Source organism: Dama dama, chromosome 13 (assembly GCF_033118175.1).
Source record: "Dama dama isolate Ldn47 chromosome 13, ASM3311817v1, whole genome shotgun sequence".
Classification (NCBI taxonomy): domain Eukaryota; kingdom Metazoa; phylum Chordata; class Mammalia; order Artiodactyla; family Cervidae; genus Dama; species Dama dama.
The window spans coordinates 11279421-11291836 of NC_083693.1; the positions used below are offsets into that span (position 1 = coordinate 11279421).

Below are 12416 nucleotides of genomic sequence, written 5' to 3' on the forward strand. Positions count from 1 at the left end.
CCCTGATAGCACCAATGTGTCCGCCCCCTGGCAATGGAGCATCAAGCTTGGAGGCCCATGGTTCTGGTAGAGATTGGTCATTGGTTGGAATACCCAGGCTGACTCAATGTAGGAGCCAGCAGCTCCCATGGCGCTATGGCAGAGACCGGTGGCATCCAGGGTCTTCCCCTGACAGGTCTTCTGAAGTTTTCATGAAAGCATCCTTAGTGATCTATGTGCACGCTGTCATTTTGCCCCCCATCATCCTGTGGGTGTTCCTGCTTGAGGATTGTCCCTGTGTGTGCCGAGGCCTTGGAGGCTTCAGATTTGGGTGAGTGACCCTTGGGGCAGGATGAGTCCCATGTGGACCACGCCCTGCATTATGGGAGCTTTCTGTGGGGTTTGGTCAGTAGCCTGGTCCCTACAGGCTGTGGATGTGAGGATAATCTGGCCAGGAAAGGGATCCCGTTTCTGTTGGAGTGACCCCTGGATCCTGATACCTGAGGAAGTGCAAGTCCCATCCTTCCTTTCTGTCAGAGGCCGCCCAATGAGTGGACTGACTGGCAGTAAGAGACGCATGCCTTGAATTCTGCTCCTATTCGAGGGTGCGCTGGGCCGAATCTGCCCTAGTGCCAAGTTCACCTTACTCTGTAGTTCTCTGGGAAACTTTTCTGGTTAGGGTGGAGGTGAACCTTGTGCCAAGGACCCCTGAGCTGTAGTAGTAGCTACAATCTCAGGGTGCGTGGCATTCACACAGATGCTCCGCAATGTGGACTTGGGCGGTCAGATTTCTGTTCTTTGGTCAGAGATCATGGGTCATGCAGACTGGGAGCCTAGAGCCTACGTCAACAGCCCCTCAGTGAAATTTTTCATGTGGCTGAAGGAAGATGCCAGGTGTAATCCCCCATTTCGTGGGAGGACAGGAGGTCAGGGCTCCATGAAGACGGCATGCGTGTTCAGACTGCAGAGCCTTTCAATGCGGGCTCTGAGACTTGGCTACCTGGACATATTTCTGGACACACCCCAAAATTGCCGAGAGTGCATTCTTGTTGGTACACTGGGACACAGGCACTCAACCCCACATCGAAGCCCCTGCCACCCATGCATGCTGAGTCAGAAAGACACCCACATGACCTTGAGCCTAATTTGCTGCACTCTTTTGAACGGTAGGTAACCAGTTGTCTGTAAGGGATGGATGTAGTTGGGTTGCAGATACAGGCCTTCCCCCAGTGAAACCTCTGCATCAGTGTTACTCAGTGAGAGACCAAGTCCACATCTCAAGTGTTCCTGTGCTTTCTGTCCCCTCGTCAGGTGCAGTTGCCAGATATGGCTGTCCATGACCCAGGAGACGAAGGTCCGCCCCTGAGGCGGCGGCTCGAGGTGCAAGGGAGTCCGGCAAGAAGTGTGGCGGCCCGGGGTGGTGCCAGGTCTTTTAGGATCACCGAGCACGGTACGGCTTCTCCTGCCCCAAGACGTGTCGTGAATTGCAGGTTTCCTGGCCCTGCCTGAGTGTTTGTACGTATGGAGGGACCGTTCCTCTTGCTGAGAAGCCTGGGGGCTCTGAGTTGCCCCGGCTGCTGGAGGACTCCCAGGTCACTGGCTCCTCCTTGGAGCGGTTCTGCCTGCCCTGTGGAGGTGGGGAGCCAGCCAGCACGTGCTCGGATCGATGACGACACCCTCTCATGCATTCCTTGGAAAATCTGAACAAAATGATTGAGAACTCACTACCGTCTCCTCATCGAAACTGAGGTCCAGCACGTTGCCTCCCTTGGGATTAAGGGTGGGACTGGTTAGCAAGAGGGCTTCTCTGACTGCGTCACACACACACATGGAGGAGCCAGGTCACCACCATTTGCGAGGCTCCCATCTGCGGGTGGGCCGTGTCCAGATGTTCGAGCGGCCCTCTTGGAATGTGGGGTCCATGGTGAAGGGGACTAAGGAGCAGAAGAGGCATCCGACTTGTCCAGTGGTGGTAGGTGTCGCAGTCGATCCTGGCATCGGGCAGTGAGCTCTTCTTTCAGAGCGGTGCATTTTGTCCTGGTTCCTGCTGCAAGTGTGCTAATTGGGGCTCTCGTGATGTCGATTCTGACGCAAGGAAGCTTCTGTGGTGTCTGATTGGAGGCCCAGGTCAGATCTGAGGCCCTGGCCATTGCGGCCCTTTGGGTTGGTGAGATTGCTGAGGACCCTGTGGGCTGCAGCGGCTGCAGAGACCTAGGGGAACGGTGGCAGTTGTGAAAGTGAATAGGCCTCATTTCTGCCCTTGGCAGTTCCTGAATTGCAAGTCCTGTCACATGCTTGAGTCTTGGAGGTCGCCATGGACTGTGTTGTGGTCACAGGCCTGCATTGCTCCTGCATGTTGACCAGAGCCCCAGAGGAGAATGGTTGGGCAGGTGAGGAAAAGCGCATTGTGATTGCCTGGGATGTTATGTCTGCTGAGGCTGCAGGCACTGTCGTTCTGTTTTCACTGATACATAGTGTGGTCCTTTTGAAGCTGCCCTCAGCTGGGTACAGAGGAGGGGGCATTGCTTGTGCCTGGGACACTCAGTGACAGGTGAGGTTTGTGTCCTTGGTGGCCTGCTGCCAGTAGAAGGACTCCCGAAGGGTATCTTTGGTGCCTTGAAGAGTTGCAAGAAGAGAGGCCAAGCAAGCAGCCCTGTGGGTTGTAATGTGGTATGTGCACATGCCCCTTGGCCGCCATTTGTCCCCTGGGCCTGGAATTACCTAGGCTCCCTAAGGTTGGGGCCAGTCAGCCGGCCCTGATAGCACCAATGTGTTCGCCCCCTGGCAATGGAGCATCAAGCTTGGAGGCCCATGGTTCTGGTAGAGATTGGTCATTGGTTGGAATACCCAGGCTGACTCAGTGTAGGAGCCAGCAGCTCCCATCGTACTATGGCAGAGACCTGTGGCATCCAGGGTCTTCCCCTGACAGGTCTTCTGAAGTCTTCATGAAAGCATCCTTAGTGATCTGTGTGCACGCGGTCATTTTGCCCGCTGTCATCCTGTGGGTGTTCCTGCTTGAGGATTGTCCCTGTGTGTACCGAGGCCTTGGAGGCTTCAGTTTTGGGTGAGTGACCCTTGAGGCAGGATGAGTCCAATGTGGCCCACACCCTGCATTATGGGAGTTTACTGTGGGGTTTGGTCAGTAGCCTGGTCCCTACAGGGTGTGGATGTGAGGATAATCTGGCCAGGAAAGGGATCCCGTTTCTGTGGGAGTGGCCCCTGGATCCTGGGACCTGAGGAAGTCCAAGTCCCATCCTTCCTTTCTGTCAGAGGCCGCCCAATGAGTGGACTGACTGGCAGGAAGAGACGCATGCCTTGAATTCTGCTCCTATTCGAGGGTGCGCTGGGCCGAATCTGCCCTAGTGCCAAGTTCACCTTACTCTGTAGTTCTTTGGGAAACTTTTCTGGTTAGGGTGGAGGTGAACCTTGTGCCAAGGACCCCTGAGCTGTAGTAGTAGCTACAGTCTCAGGGTACGTGGCATTGACACAGATGCTCCGCAAGGTGGCCTTGGGCGGTCAGGTTTCTGTGCTTTGGTCAGAGATCATGGGTCATGGAGACTGGGAGCCTAGAGCCTACGTCAACAGCGCCTCAGTGAAATTTTGCATGGGGCTGAAGGAAGATGCCAGGTGTCATCCCCCATTTGGTGGGAGGACAGGATGTCAGGGCTCCATGAAGACGGCATGCGTGTTCAGACTGCAGGGCCTTTCAGTGCGGGCTCTGAGACTTGGCTACCTGGACTAATTTCTGGACACACCCCCAAATTGCCGAGACTGCATTCTTGTTGGTACACCGGGACACAGGCACTCAACCCCACATCGAAGCCCCTGCCACCCATGCATGCTGAGTCAGAAAGACACCCACATGACCTTGAGCCTAATGTGTGCACTCTTTTGAACGGTAGGTAACCAGTGGTCTGTAAGGGATGGATGTAGTTGGGTTGCAGATACAGGCCTTCCCCCAGTGAAACCTCTGCATCAGTGTTACTCAGTGAGAGACCAAGTCCACATCTCAAGTGTTCCTGTGCTTTCTGTCCCCTCGTCAGATGCAGTTGCCAGATATGGCTGTCCATGACCCAGGAGATGAAGGTCCGCCCCTGAGGCGGCGGCCCGAGGTGCAAGGGAGTCCGGCAAGAAGTGTGGCGGCCCGGGGTGGTGCCAGGTCTTTTAGGATCACCGAGCACGGTACGGCTTCTCCTGCCCCAAGACGTGTCGTGAATTTCAGGTTTCCTGGCCCTGCCTGAGTGGCTGTACGTATGGAGGGACCGTTCCTCTTGCTGAGAAGCCTGGGGGCTCTGAGTTGTCCCGGCTGCTGGAGGACTCCCAGGTCACTGGCTCCTCCTTGGAGCGGCTCTGCCTGCCCTGTGGAGGTGGGGAGCCAGCCAGCACGTGCTCGGATCGATGACGACACCCTCTCATGCATTCCTTGGAAAATCTGAACAAAATGAGTGAGAACTCACTACCGTCTCCTCATCGAAACTGAGGTCCAGCACGTTGCCTCCCTTGGGGTTAAGGGTGGGACTGGTTAGCAAGAGGGCTTCTCTGACTGCGTCACACACACACATGGAGGAGCCAGGTCACCACCATTTGCGAGGCTCCCATCTGCGGGTGGGCCGTGTCCAGATGTTCGAGCGGCCCTCTTGGAATGTGGGGTCCATGGTGAAGGGCACTGAGGAGCAGAAGAGGCATCCGGCTTGTGCAGTGGTGGTAGGTGTCGCAGTCGATCCTGGCATCGGACAGTGAGCTCTTCTCTCAGAGCGGTGCATTTTGTCCTGGTTCCTGCTGCAAGTGTGCTAATTGGGGCTCTCGTGATGTCGATTCTGACGCAAGGAAGCTTCTGTGGTGTCTGATTGGAGGCCCAGGTCAGATCTGATGCCCTGACCATTGCGGCCCTTTGGGTTGGTGAGATTGCTGAGGACCCTGTGGGCTGCAGCGGCTGCAGAGACCTAGGGGAACGGTGGCAGTTGTGAAAGTGAATAGGCCTCATTTCTGCCCTTGGCAGTTCCTGAATTGCAAGTCCTGTCACATGCTTGAGTCTTGGAGGTCGCCATGGACTGTGTTGTGGTCACAGGCCTGCATTGCTCCTGCATGTTGACCGGAGCCCCAGAGGAGAATGGGTGGGCAGGTGAGGAAAAGCGCAGTGTGATTGCCTGGGATGTTATGTCTGCTGAGGCTGCAGACACTGTCGTTCTATTTTCACTGATACATAGTGTGGTCCTTTTGAAGCTGCCCTCAGCTGGGTACAGAGGAGGGGGCATTGCTTGTGCCTGGGATGCTCAGTGACAGGTGACGTTTGTGTCGTTGGTGGCCTGCTGCCAGTAGAAGGACTCCCGAAGGGTATCTTTGGTGCCTTGAAGAGTTGCAAGAAGAGAGGCCAAGCAAGCAGCCCTGTGGGTTCTAATGTGGTGTGTGCACATGCCCCTTCGCCGCCATTTGTCCCGTGGGGCTGGAATTACCTAGGCTCCCTAAGATTGGGGCCAGTCAGCCGGCACTGATAGCACCAATGTGTTCGCCCCCTGGCAATGGAGCATCAAGCTTGGAGGCCCATGGTTCTGGTAGAGATTGGCCATTGGTTGGAATACCCAGGCTGACTCAATGTAGGAGCCAGCAGCTCCCATGGCGCTTTGGCAGAGACCTGTGGCATCCAGGGTCTTCCCCTGACAGGTTTTCTGAAGTCTTCATGAAAGCATCCTTAATGATCTGAGTGCACGCGGTCATTTTGCCCAGCATCATCCTGTGGGTGTTCCTGCTTGAGGATTGTCCCTGTGTGTGCCGAGGCCTTGGAGGCTTCAGATTTGGGTGAGTGACCCTTGGGGCAGGATGAGTCCAATGTGGACCACGCCCTGCATTATGGGAGCTTTCTGTAGGGTGTGGTCAGTAGCCTGGTCCCTACAGGGTGTGGATGTGAGGATAATCTGGCCAGGAAAGGGATGCTGTTTCTGTGGGACTGACCCCTGGATCCTGGTACCTGAGGAAGTCCAAGTCCCATCCTTCCTTTCTGTCAGAGGCCGCCCAGTGAGTAGACTGACTGGCAGGACGAGACACATGCCTTGAATTCTGCTCCTATTCGAGGGTGCGCTGGGCCGAATCTGCCCTAGTGCCAAGTTCACCTTACTCTGTAGTTCTCTGGGAAACTTTTCTGTTTAGGGTGGAGGTGAACCTTGTGCCAAGGACCCCTGAGCTGTAGTAGTAGCTACAGTCTCAGGGTACGTGGCATTCACACAGATGCTCCGCAATGTGGACTTGGGCGGTCAGATTCTGTGCTTTGGTCAGAGATCATGGGTCATGGAGACTGGGAGCCTAGAGCCTACGTCAACAGCCCCTCAGTGAAATTTTGCATGGGGCTGAAGCAAGTTGCCAGGTGTCATCCCCCATTTGGTGGGAGGACAGGAAGTCAGGTCTCCATGAAGACGGCATGCGTGTTCAGACTGCAGGGCCTTTCAGTGCGGGCTCTGAGACTTGGCTACCTGGACATATTTCTGGACACACCCCCAAATTGCCGAGAGTGCATTCTTGTTGGTACACCACGACACAGGCACTCAACCCCACATCGAAGCCCCTGCCACCCATGCATGCTGAGTCAGAAAGACACCCACATGACCTTGAGCCTAATTTGTGCACTCTTTTGAACGGTAGGTAACCAGTTGTCTGTAAGGGATGGATGTAGTTGGGTTGCAGATACAGGCCTTCCCCCAGTGAAACCTCTGCATCACTGTTACTCAGTGAGAGACCAAGTCCACATCTCAAGTGTTCCTGTGCTTTCTGTCCCCTCGTCAGGTGCAGTTGCCAGATATGGCTGTCCATGACCCAGGAGACAAAGGTCCGCCCATGAGGCGGCGGCTCGAGGTGCAAGGGAGTCCGGCAAGAAGTGTGGCGGCCCAGGGTTCTGCCCGGTCTTTTAGGATCACCGAGCACGGTACGGCTTCTCCTGCCCCAAGACGTGTCGTGAATTTCAGGTTTCCTGGCACTGCCTGAGTGGCTGTACGTATGGAGGGTCCGTTCCTCTCGCTGAGAAGGCTGGGGGCTCTGAGTTGCCCCGGCTGCTGGAGGACTCCCAGGTCACTGGCTCCTCCTTGGAGCGGCACTGCCTGCCCTGTGGAGGTGGGGAGCCAGCCAGCACGTGCTCGGATCGATGACGACACCCTCTCATGCATTCCTTGGAAAATCTGAACAAAATGAGTGAGAACTGACTACCGTCTCCTCATCGAAACTGAGGTCCAGCACGTTGCCTCCCTTGGGGTTAAGGGTGGGACTGGTTAGCAAGAGGGCTTCTCTGACTGCGTCACACACACGCATGGAGGAGCCAGGTCACCACCATTTGCGAGGCTCCCATCTGCGGGTGGGCCGTGTCCAGATGTTCGAGCAGCCCTCTTGGAATGTGGGGTCCACGGTGAAGGGCACTGAGGAGCAGAAGAGGCATCCGGCTTGTGCAGTGGTGGTAGGTGTCGCAGTCGATCCTGGCATCGGACAGTGAGCTCTTGTCTCAGAGCGGTGCATTTTGTCCTGGTTCCTGCTGCAAGTGTGCTAATTGGGGCTCTCGTGATGTCGATTCTGACGCAAGGAAGCTTCTGTGGTGTCTGATTGGAGTCCCAGGTCAGATCTGAGGCCCTGGCCATTGCGGCCCTTTGGGTTGATGAGATTGCTGAGGACCCTCTGGGCTGCAGCGGCTGCAGAGACCTAGGGGAACGGTGGCAGTTGTGAAAGTGAATAGGCCTCATTTCTGCCCTTGGCAGTTCCTGAATTGCAAGTCCTGTCACATGCTTGAGTCTTGGAGGTCGCCATGGACTGTGTTGTGGTCACAGGCCTGCATTGCTCCTGCATGTTGACCAGAGCCCCAGAGGAGAATGGTTGGGCAGGTGAGGAAAAGCGCAGTGTGATTGCCTGGGATGTTATGTCTGCTGAGGCTGCAGGCACTGTTGTTCTGTTTTCACTGATACATAATGTGGTCCTTTTGGAGCTGCCCTCAGCTGGGTATAGAGGAGGGGGCATTGCTTGTGCCTGGGAGGCTCAGTGACAGGTGACATTTGTGTCGTTGGTAGCCTGCTGCCAGTAGAAGGACTCCCGAAGGGTATCTTTGGTGCCTTGAAGAGTTGCAAGATGAGAGGCCAAGCAAGCAGCCCTGTGGGTTGTAATGTGGTGTGTGCACATGCCCCTTGGCCGCCATTTGTCCCCTGGGCCTGGAATTACCTAGGCTCCCTAAGGTTGGGGCCAGTCAGCCGGCCCTGATAGCACCAATGTGTCCGACCCTGGCAATGGAGCATCAAGCTTGGAGGCCCATGGTTCTGGTAGAGATTGGCCATTGGTTGGAATACCCAGGCTGACTCAGTGTAGGAGCCAGCAGCTCCCATGGCGCTTTGGCAGAGACCTGTGGCATCCAGGGTCTTCCCCTGACAGGTCTTCTGAAGTCTTCATGAAAGCATCCTTAATGATCTGAGTGCACACGGTCATTTTGCCCAGCATCATCCTGTGGGTGTTCCTGCTTGAGGATTGTCCCTGTGTGTGCCGAGGCCTTGGAGGCTTCAGATTTGGGTGAGTGACCCTTGGGGCAGGATGAGTCCAATGTGGACCACGCCCTGCATTATGGGAGCTTTCTGTAGGGTGTGGTCAGTAGCCTGGTCCCTACAGGGTGTGGATGTGAGGATAATCTGGCCAGGAAAGGGATGCTGTTTCTGTGGGACTGACCCCTGGATCCTGGTACCTTAGGAAGTCCAAGTCCCATCCTTCCTTTCTGTCAGAGGCCGCCCAGTGAGTAGACTGACTGGCAGGAAGAGACGCATGCCTTGAATTCTGCTCCTATTCGAGGGTGCGCTGGGCCGAATCTGCCCTAGTGCCAAGTTCACCTTACTCTGTAGTTATTTGGGAAACTTTTCTGGTTAGGGTGGAGGTGAACCTTGTGCCAAGGACCCCTGAGCTGTAGTAGTAGCTACTGTCTCAGGGTACGTGACATTGACACAGATGCTCCGCAAGGTGGCCTTGGGCGGTCAGGTTTCTGTGCTTTGGTCAGAGATCATGGGTCATGGAGACTGGGAGCCTAGAGCCTACGTCAACAGCGCCTCAGTGAAATTTTGCATGGGGCTGAAGGAAGATGCCAGGTGTCATCCCCCATTTGGTGGGAGGACAGGATGTCAGGGCTCCATGAAGATGGCATGCGTGTTCAGACTGCAGGGCCTTTCAGTGCGGGCTCTGAGACTTGGCTACCTGGACATATTTCTGGACACACCCCCAAATTGCCGAGAGTGCATTCTTGTTGGTACACCGGGACACAAGCACTCAACCCCACATCGAAGCCCCTGCCACCCATGCATGCTGAGTCAGAAAGACACCCACATGACCTTGAGCCTAATTTGTGCACTCTTTTGAACGGTAGGTAACCAGTGGTCTGTAAGGGATGGATGTAGTTGGGTTGCAGATACAGGCCTTCCCCCAGTGAAACCTCTGCATCAGTGTTACTCAGTGAGAGACCAAGTCCACATCTCAAGTGTTCCTGTGCTTTCTGTCCCCTCGTCAGATGCAGTTGCCAGATATGGCTGTCCATGACCCAGGAGACGAAGGTCCGCCCCTGAGGCGGCGGCCCGAGGTGCAAGGGAGTCCGGCAAGAGGTGTGGCGGCCCCGGGTGGTGCCAGGTCTTTTAGGATCACCGAGCACGGTACGGCTTCTCCTGCCCCAAGACGTGTCGTGAATTGCAGGTTTCCTGGCCCTGCCTGAGTGGCTGTACGTATGGAGGGACCGTTCCTCTTGCTGAGAAGCCTGGGGGCTCTGAGTTGCCCCGGCTGCTGGAGGACTCCCAGGTCACTGGCTCCTCCTTGGAGCGGCTCTGCCTGCCCTGTGGAGGTGGGGAGCCAGCCAGCACGTGCTCGGATCGATGACGACACCCTCTCATGCATTCCTTGGAAAATCTGAACAAAATGAGTGAGAACTCACTACCGTCTCCTCATCGAAACTGAGGTCCAGCACGTTGCCTCCCTTGGGGTTAAGGGTGGGACTGGTTAGCAAGAGGGCTTCTCTGACTGCGTCACACACACACATGGAGGAGCCAGGTCACCACCATTTGCGAGGCTCCCATCTGCGGGTGGGCCGTGTCCAGATGTTCGAGCGGCCCTCTTGGAATGTGGGGTCCATGGTGAAGGGCACTGAGGAGCAGAAGAGGCATCCGGCTTGTGCAGTGGTGGTAGGTGTCGCAGTCGATCCTGGCATCGGACAGTGAGCTCTTCTCTCAGAGCGGTGCATTTTGTCCTGGTTCCTGCTGCAAGTGTGCTAATTGGGGCTCTCGTGATGTCGATTCTGACGCAAGGAAGCTTCTGTGGTGTCTGATTGGAGGCCCAGGTCAGATCTGATGCCCTGACCATTGCGGCCCTTTGGGTTGGTGAGATTGCTGAGGACCCTGTGGGCTGCAGCGGCTGCAGAGACCTAGGGGAACGGTGGCAGTTGTGAAAGTGAATAGGCCTCATTTCTGCCCTTGGCAGTTCCTGAATTGCAAGTCCTGTCACATGCTTGAGTCTTGGAGGTCGCCATGGACTGTGTTGTGGTCACAGGCCTGCATTGCTCCTGCATGTTGACCAGAGCCCCAGAGGAGAATGGTTGGGCAGGTGACGAAAAGCGCAGTGTGATTGCCTGGGATGTTATGTCTGCTGAGGCTGCAGGCACTGTTGTTCTGTTTTCACTGATACATAGTGTGGTCCTTTTGAAGCTGCCCTCAGCTGGGTATAGAGGAGGGGGCATTGCTTGTGCCTGGGAGGCTCAGTGACAGGTGACGTTTGTGTCGTTGGTGGCCTGCTGCCAGTAGAAGGACTCCCGAAGGGTATCTTTGGTGCCTTGAAGAGTTGCAAGAAGAGAGGCCAAGCAAGCAGCCCTGTGGGTTCTAATGTGGTGTGTGCACATGCCCCTTGGCCGCCATTTGTCCCGTGGGGCTGGAATTACCTAGGCTCCCTAAGATTGGGGCCAGTCAGCCGGCCCTGATAGCACCAATGTGTTCGCCCCCTGGCAATGGAGCATCAAGCTTGGAGGCCCATGGTTCTGGTAGAGATTGGCCATTGGTTGGAATACCAAGGCTGACTCAATGTAGGAGCCAGCAGCTCCCATGGCGCTTTGGCAGAGACCTGTGGCATCCAGGGTCTTCCCCTGACAGGTCTTCTGAAGTCTTCATGAAAGCATCCTTAATGATCTGAGTGCACGCGGTCATTTTGCCCAGCATCATCCTGTGGGTGTTCCTGCTTGAGGATTGTCCCTGTGTGTGCCGAGGCCTTGGAGGCTTCAGATTTGGGTGAGTGACCCTTGGGGCAGGATGAGTCCAATGTGGACCACGCCCTGCATTATGGGAGCTTTCTGTAGGGTGTGGTCAGTAGCCTGGTCCCTACAGGGTGTGGATGTGAGGATAATCTGGCCAGGAAAGGGATGCTGTTTCTGTGGGACTGACCCCTGGATCCTGGTACCTGAGGAAGTCCAAGTCCCATCCTTCCTTTCTGTCAGTGGCCGCCCAGTGAGTAGACTGACTGGCAGGACGAGACACATGCCTTGAATTCTGCTCCTATTCGAGGGTGCGCTGGGCCGAATCTGCCCTAGTGCCAAGTTCACCTTACTCTGTAGTTCTCTGGGAAACTTTTCTGTTTAGGGTGGAGGTGAACCTTGTGCCAAGGACCCCTGAGCTGTAGTAGTAGCTACAGTCTCAGGGTACGTGGCATTCACACAGATGCTCCGCAATGTGGACTTGGGCGGTCAGATTCTGTGCTTTGGTCAGAGATCATGGGTCATGGAGACTGGGAGCCTAGAGCCTACGTCAACAGCGCCTCAGTGAAATTTTGCATGGGGCTGAAGGAAGATGCCAGGTGTCATCCCCCATTTGGTGGGAGGACAGGATGTCAGGGCTCCATGAAGACGGCATGCGTGTTCAGACTGCAGGGCCTTTCAGTGCGGGCTCTGAGACTTGGCTACCTGGACATATTTCTGGACACACCCCCAAATTGCCGAGACTGCATTCTTGTTGGTACACCGGGACACAGGCACTCAACCCCACATCGAAGCCCCTGCTACCCATGCATGCTGAGTCAGAAAGACACCCACATGACCTTGAGCCTAATTTGTGCACTCTTTTGAACGGTAGGTAACCAGTGGTCTGTAAGGGATGGATGTAGTTGGGTTGCAGATACAGGCCTTCCCCCAGTGAATCCTCTGCATCAGTGTTACTCAGTGAGAGACCAAGTCCACATCTCAAGTGTTCCTGTGCTTTCTGTCCCCTCCTCAGGTGCAGTTGCCAGATATGGCTGTCCATGACCCAGGAGACGAAGGTCCGCCCCTGAGGCGGCGGCCCGAGGTGCAAGGGAGTCCGGCAAGAAGTGTGGCGGCCCGGGGTGGTGCCAGGTCTTTTAGGATCACCGAGCACGGTACGGCTTCTCCTGCCCCAAGACGTGTCGTGAATTGCAGGTTTCCTGGCCCTGCCTGAGTG

The 12416-nt window shown here is 55.8% G+C and overlaps 4 non-coding genes across 4 annotated transcripts; all 4 read left to right on the top strand.

The window, feature by feature from the left end:
* The first annotated feature begins 1639 nt into the window (after positions 1-1639).
* LOC133068668 (small nucleolar RNA SNORD116) lies at positions 1640-1732 on the top strand. Its single transcript, XR_009695631.1, has one exon. It is a non-coding gene; the product is annotated as a small nucleolar RNA SNORD116 (small nucleolar RNA).
* Positions 1733-4371: 2639 nt separating this feature from the next.
* On the top strand, positions 4372-4464 carry LOC133068611 (small nucleolar RNA SNORD116). The gene has a single exon (XR_009695580.1). It is a non-coding gene; the product is annotated as a small nucleolar RNA SNORD116 (small nucleolar RNA).
* Positions 4465-7102: 2638 nt separating this feature from the next.
* Positions 7103-7195, top strand: LOC133068660 (small nucleolar RNA SNORD116). The gene has a single exon (XR_009695624.1). It is a non-coding gene; the product is annotated as a small nucleolar RNA SNORD116 (small nucleolar RNA).
* Positions 7196-9833: 2638 nt separating this feature from the next.
* Positions 9834-9926, top strand: LOC133068613 (small nucleolar RNA SNORD116). The gene has a single exon (XR_009695582.1). It is a non-coding gene; the product is annotated as a small nucleolar RNA SNORD116 (small nucleolar RNA).
* Positions 9927-12416: the final 2490 nt, after the last annotated feature.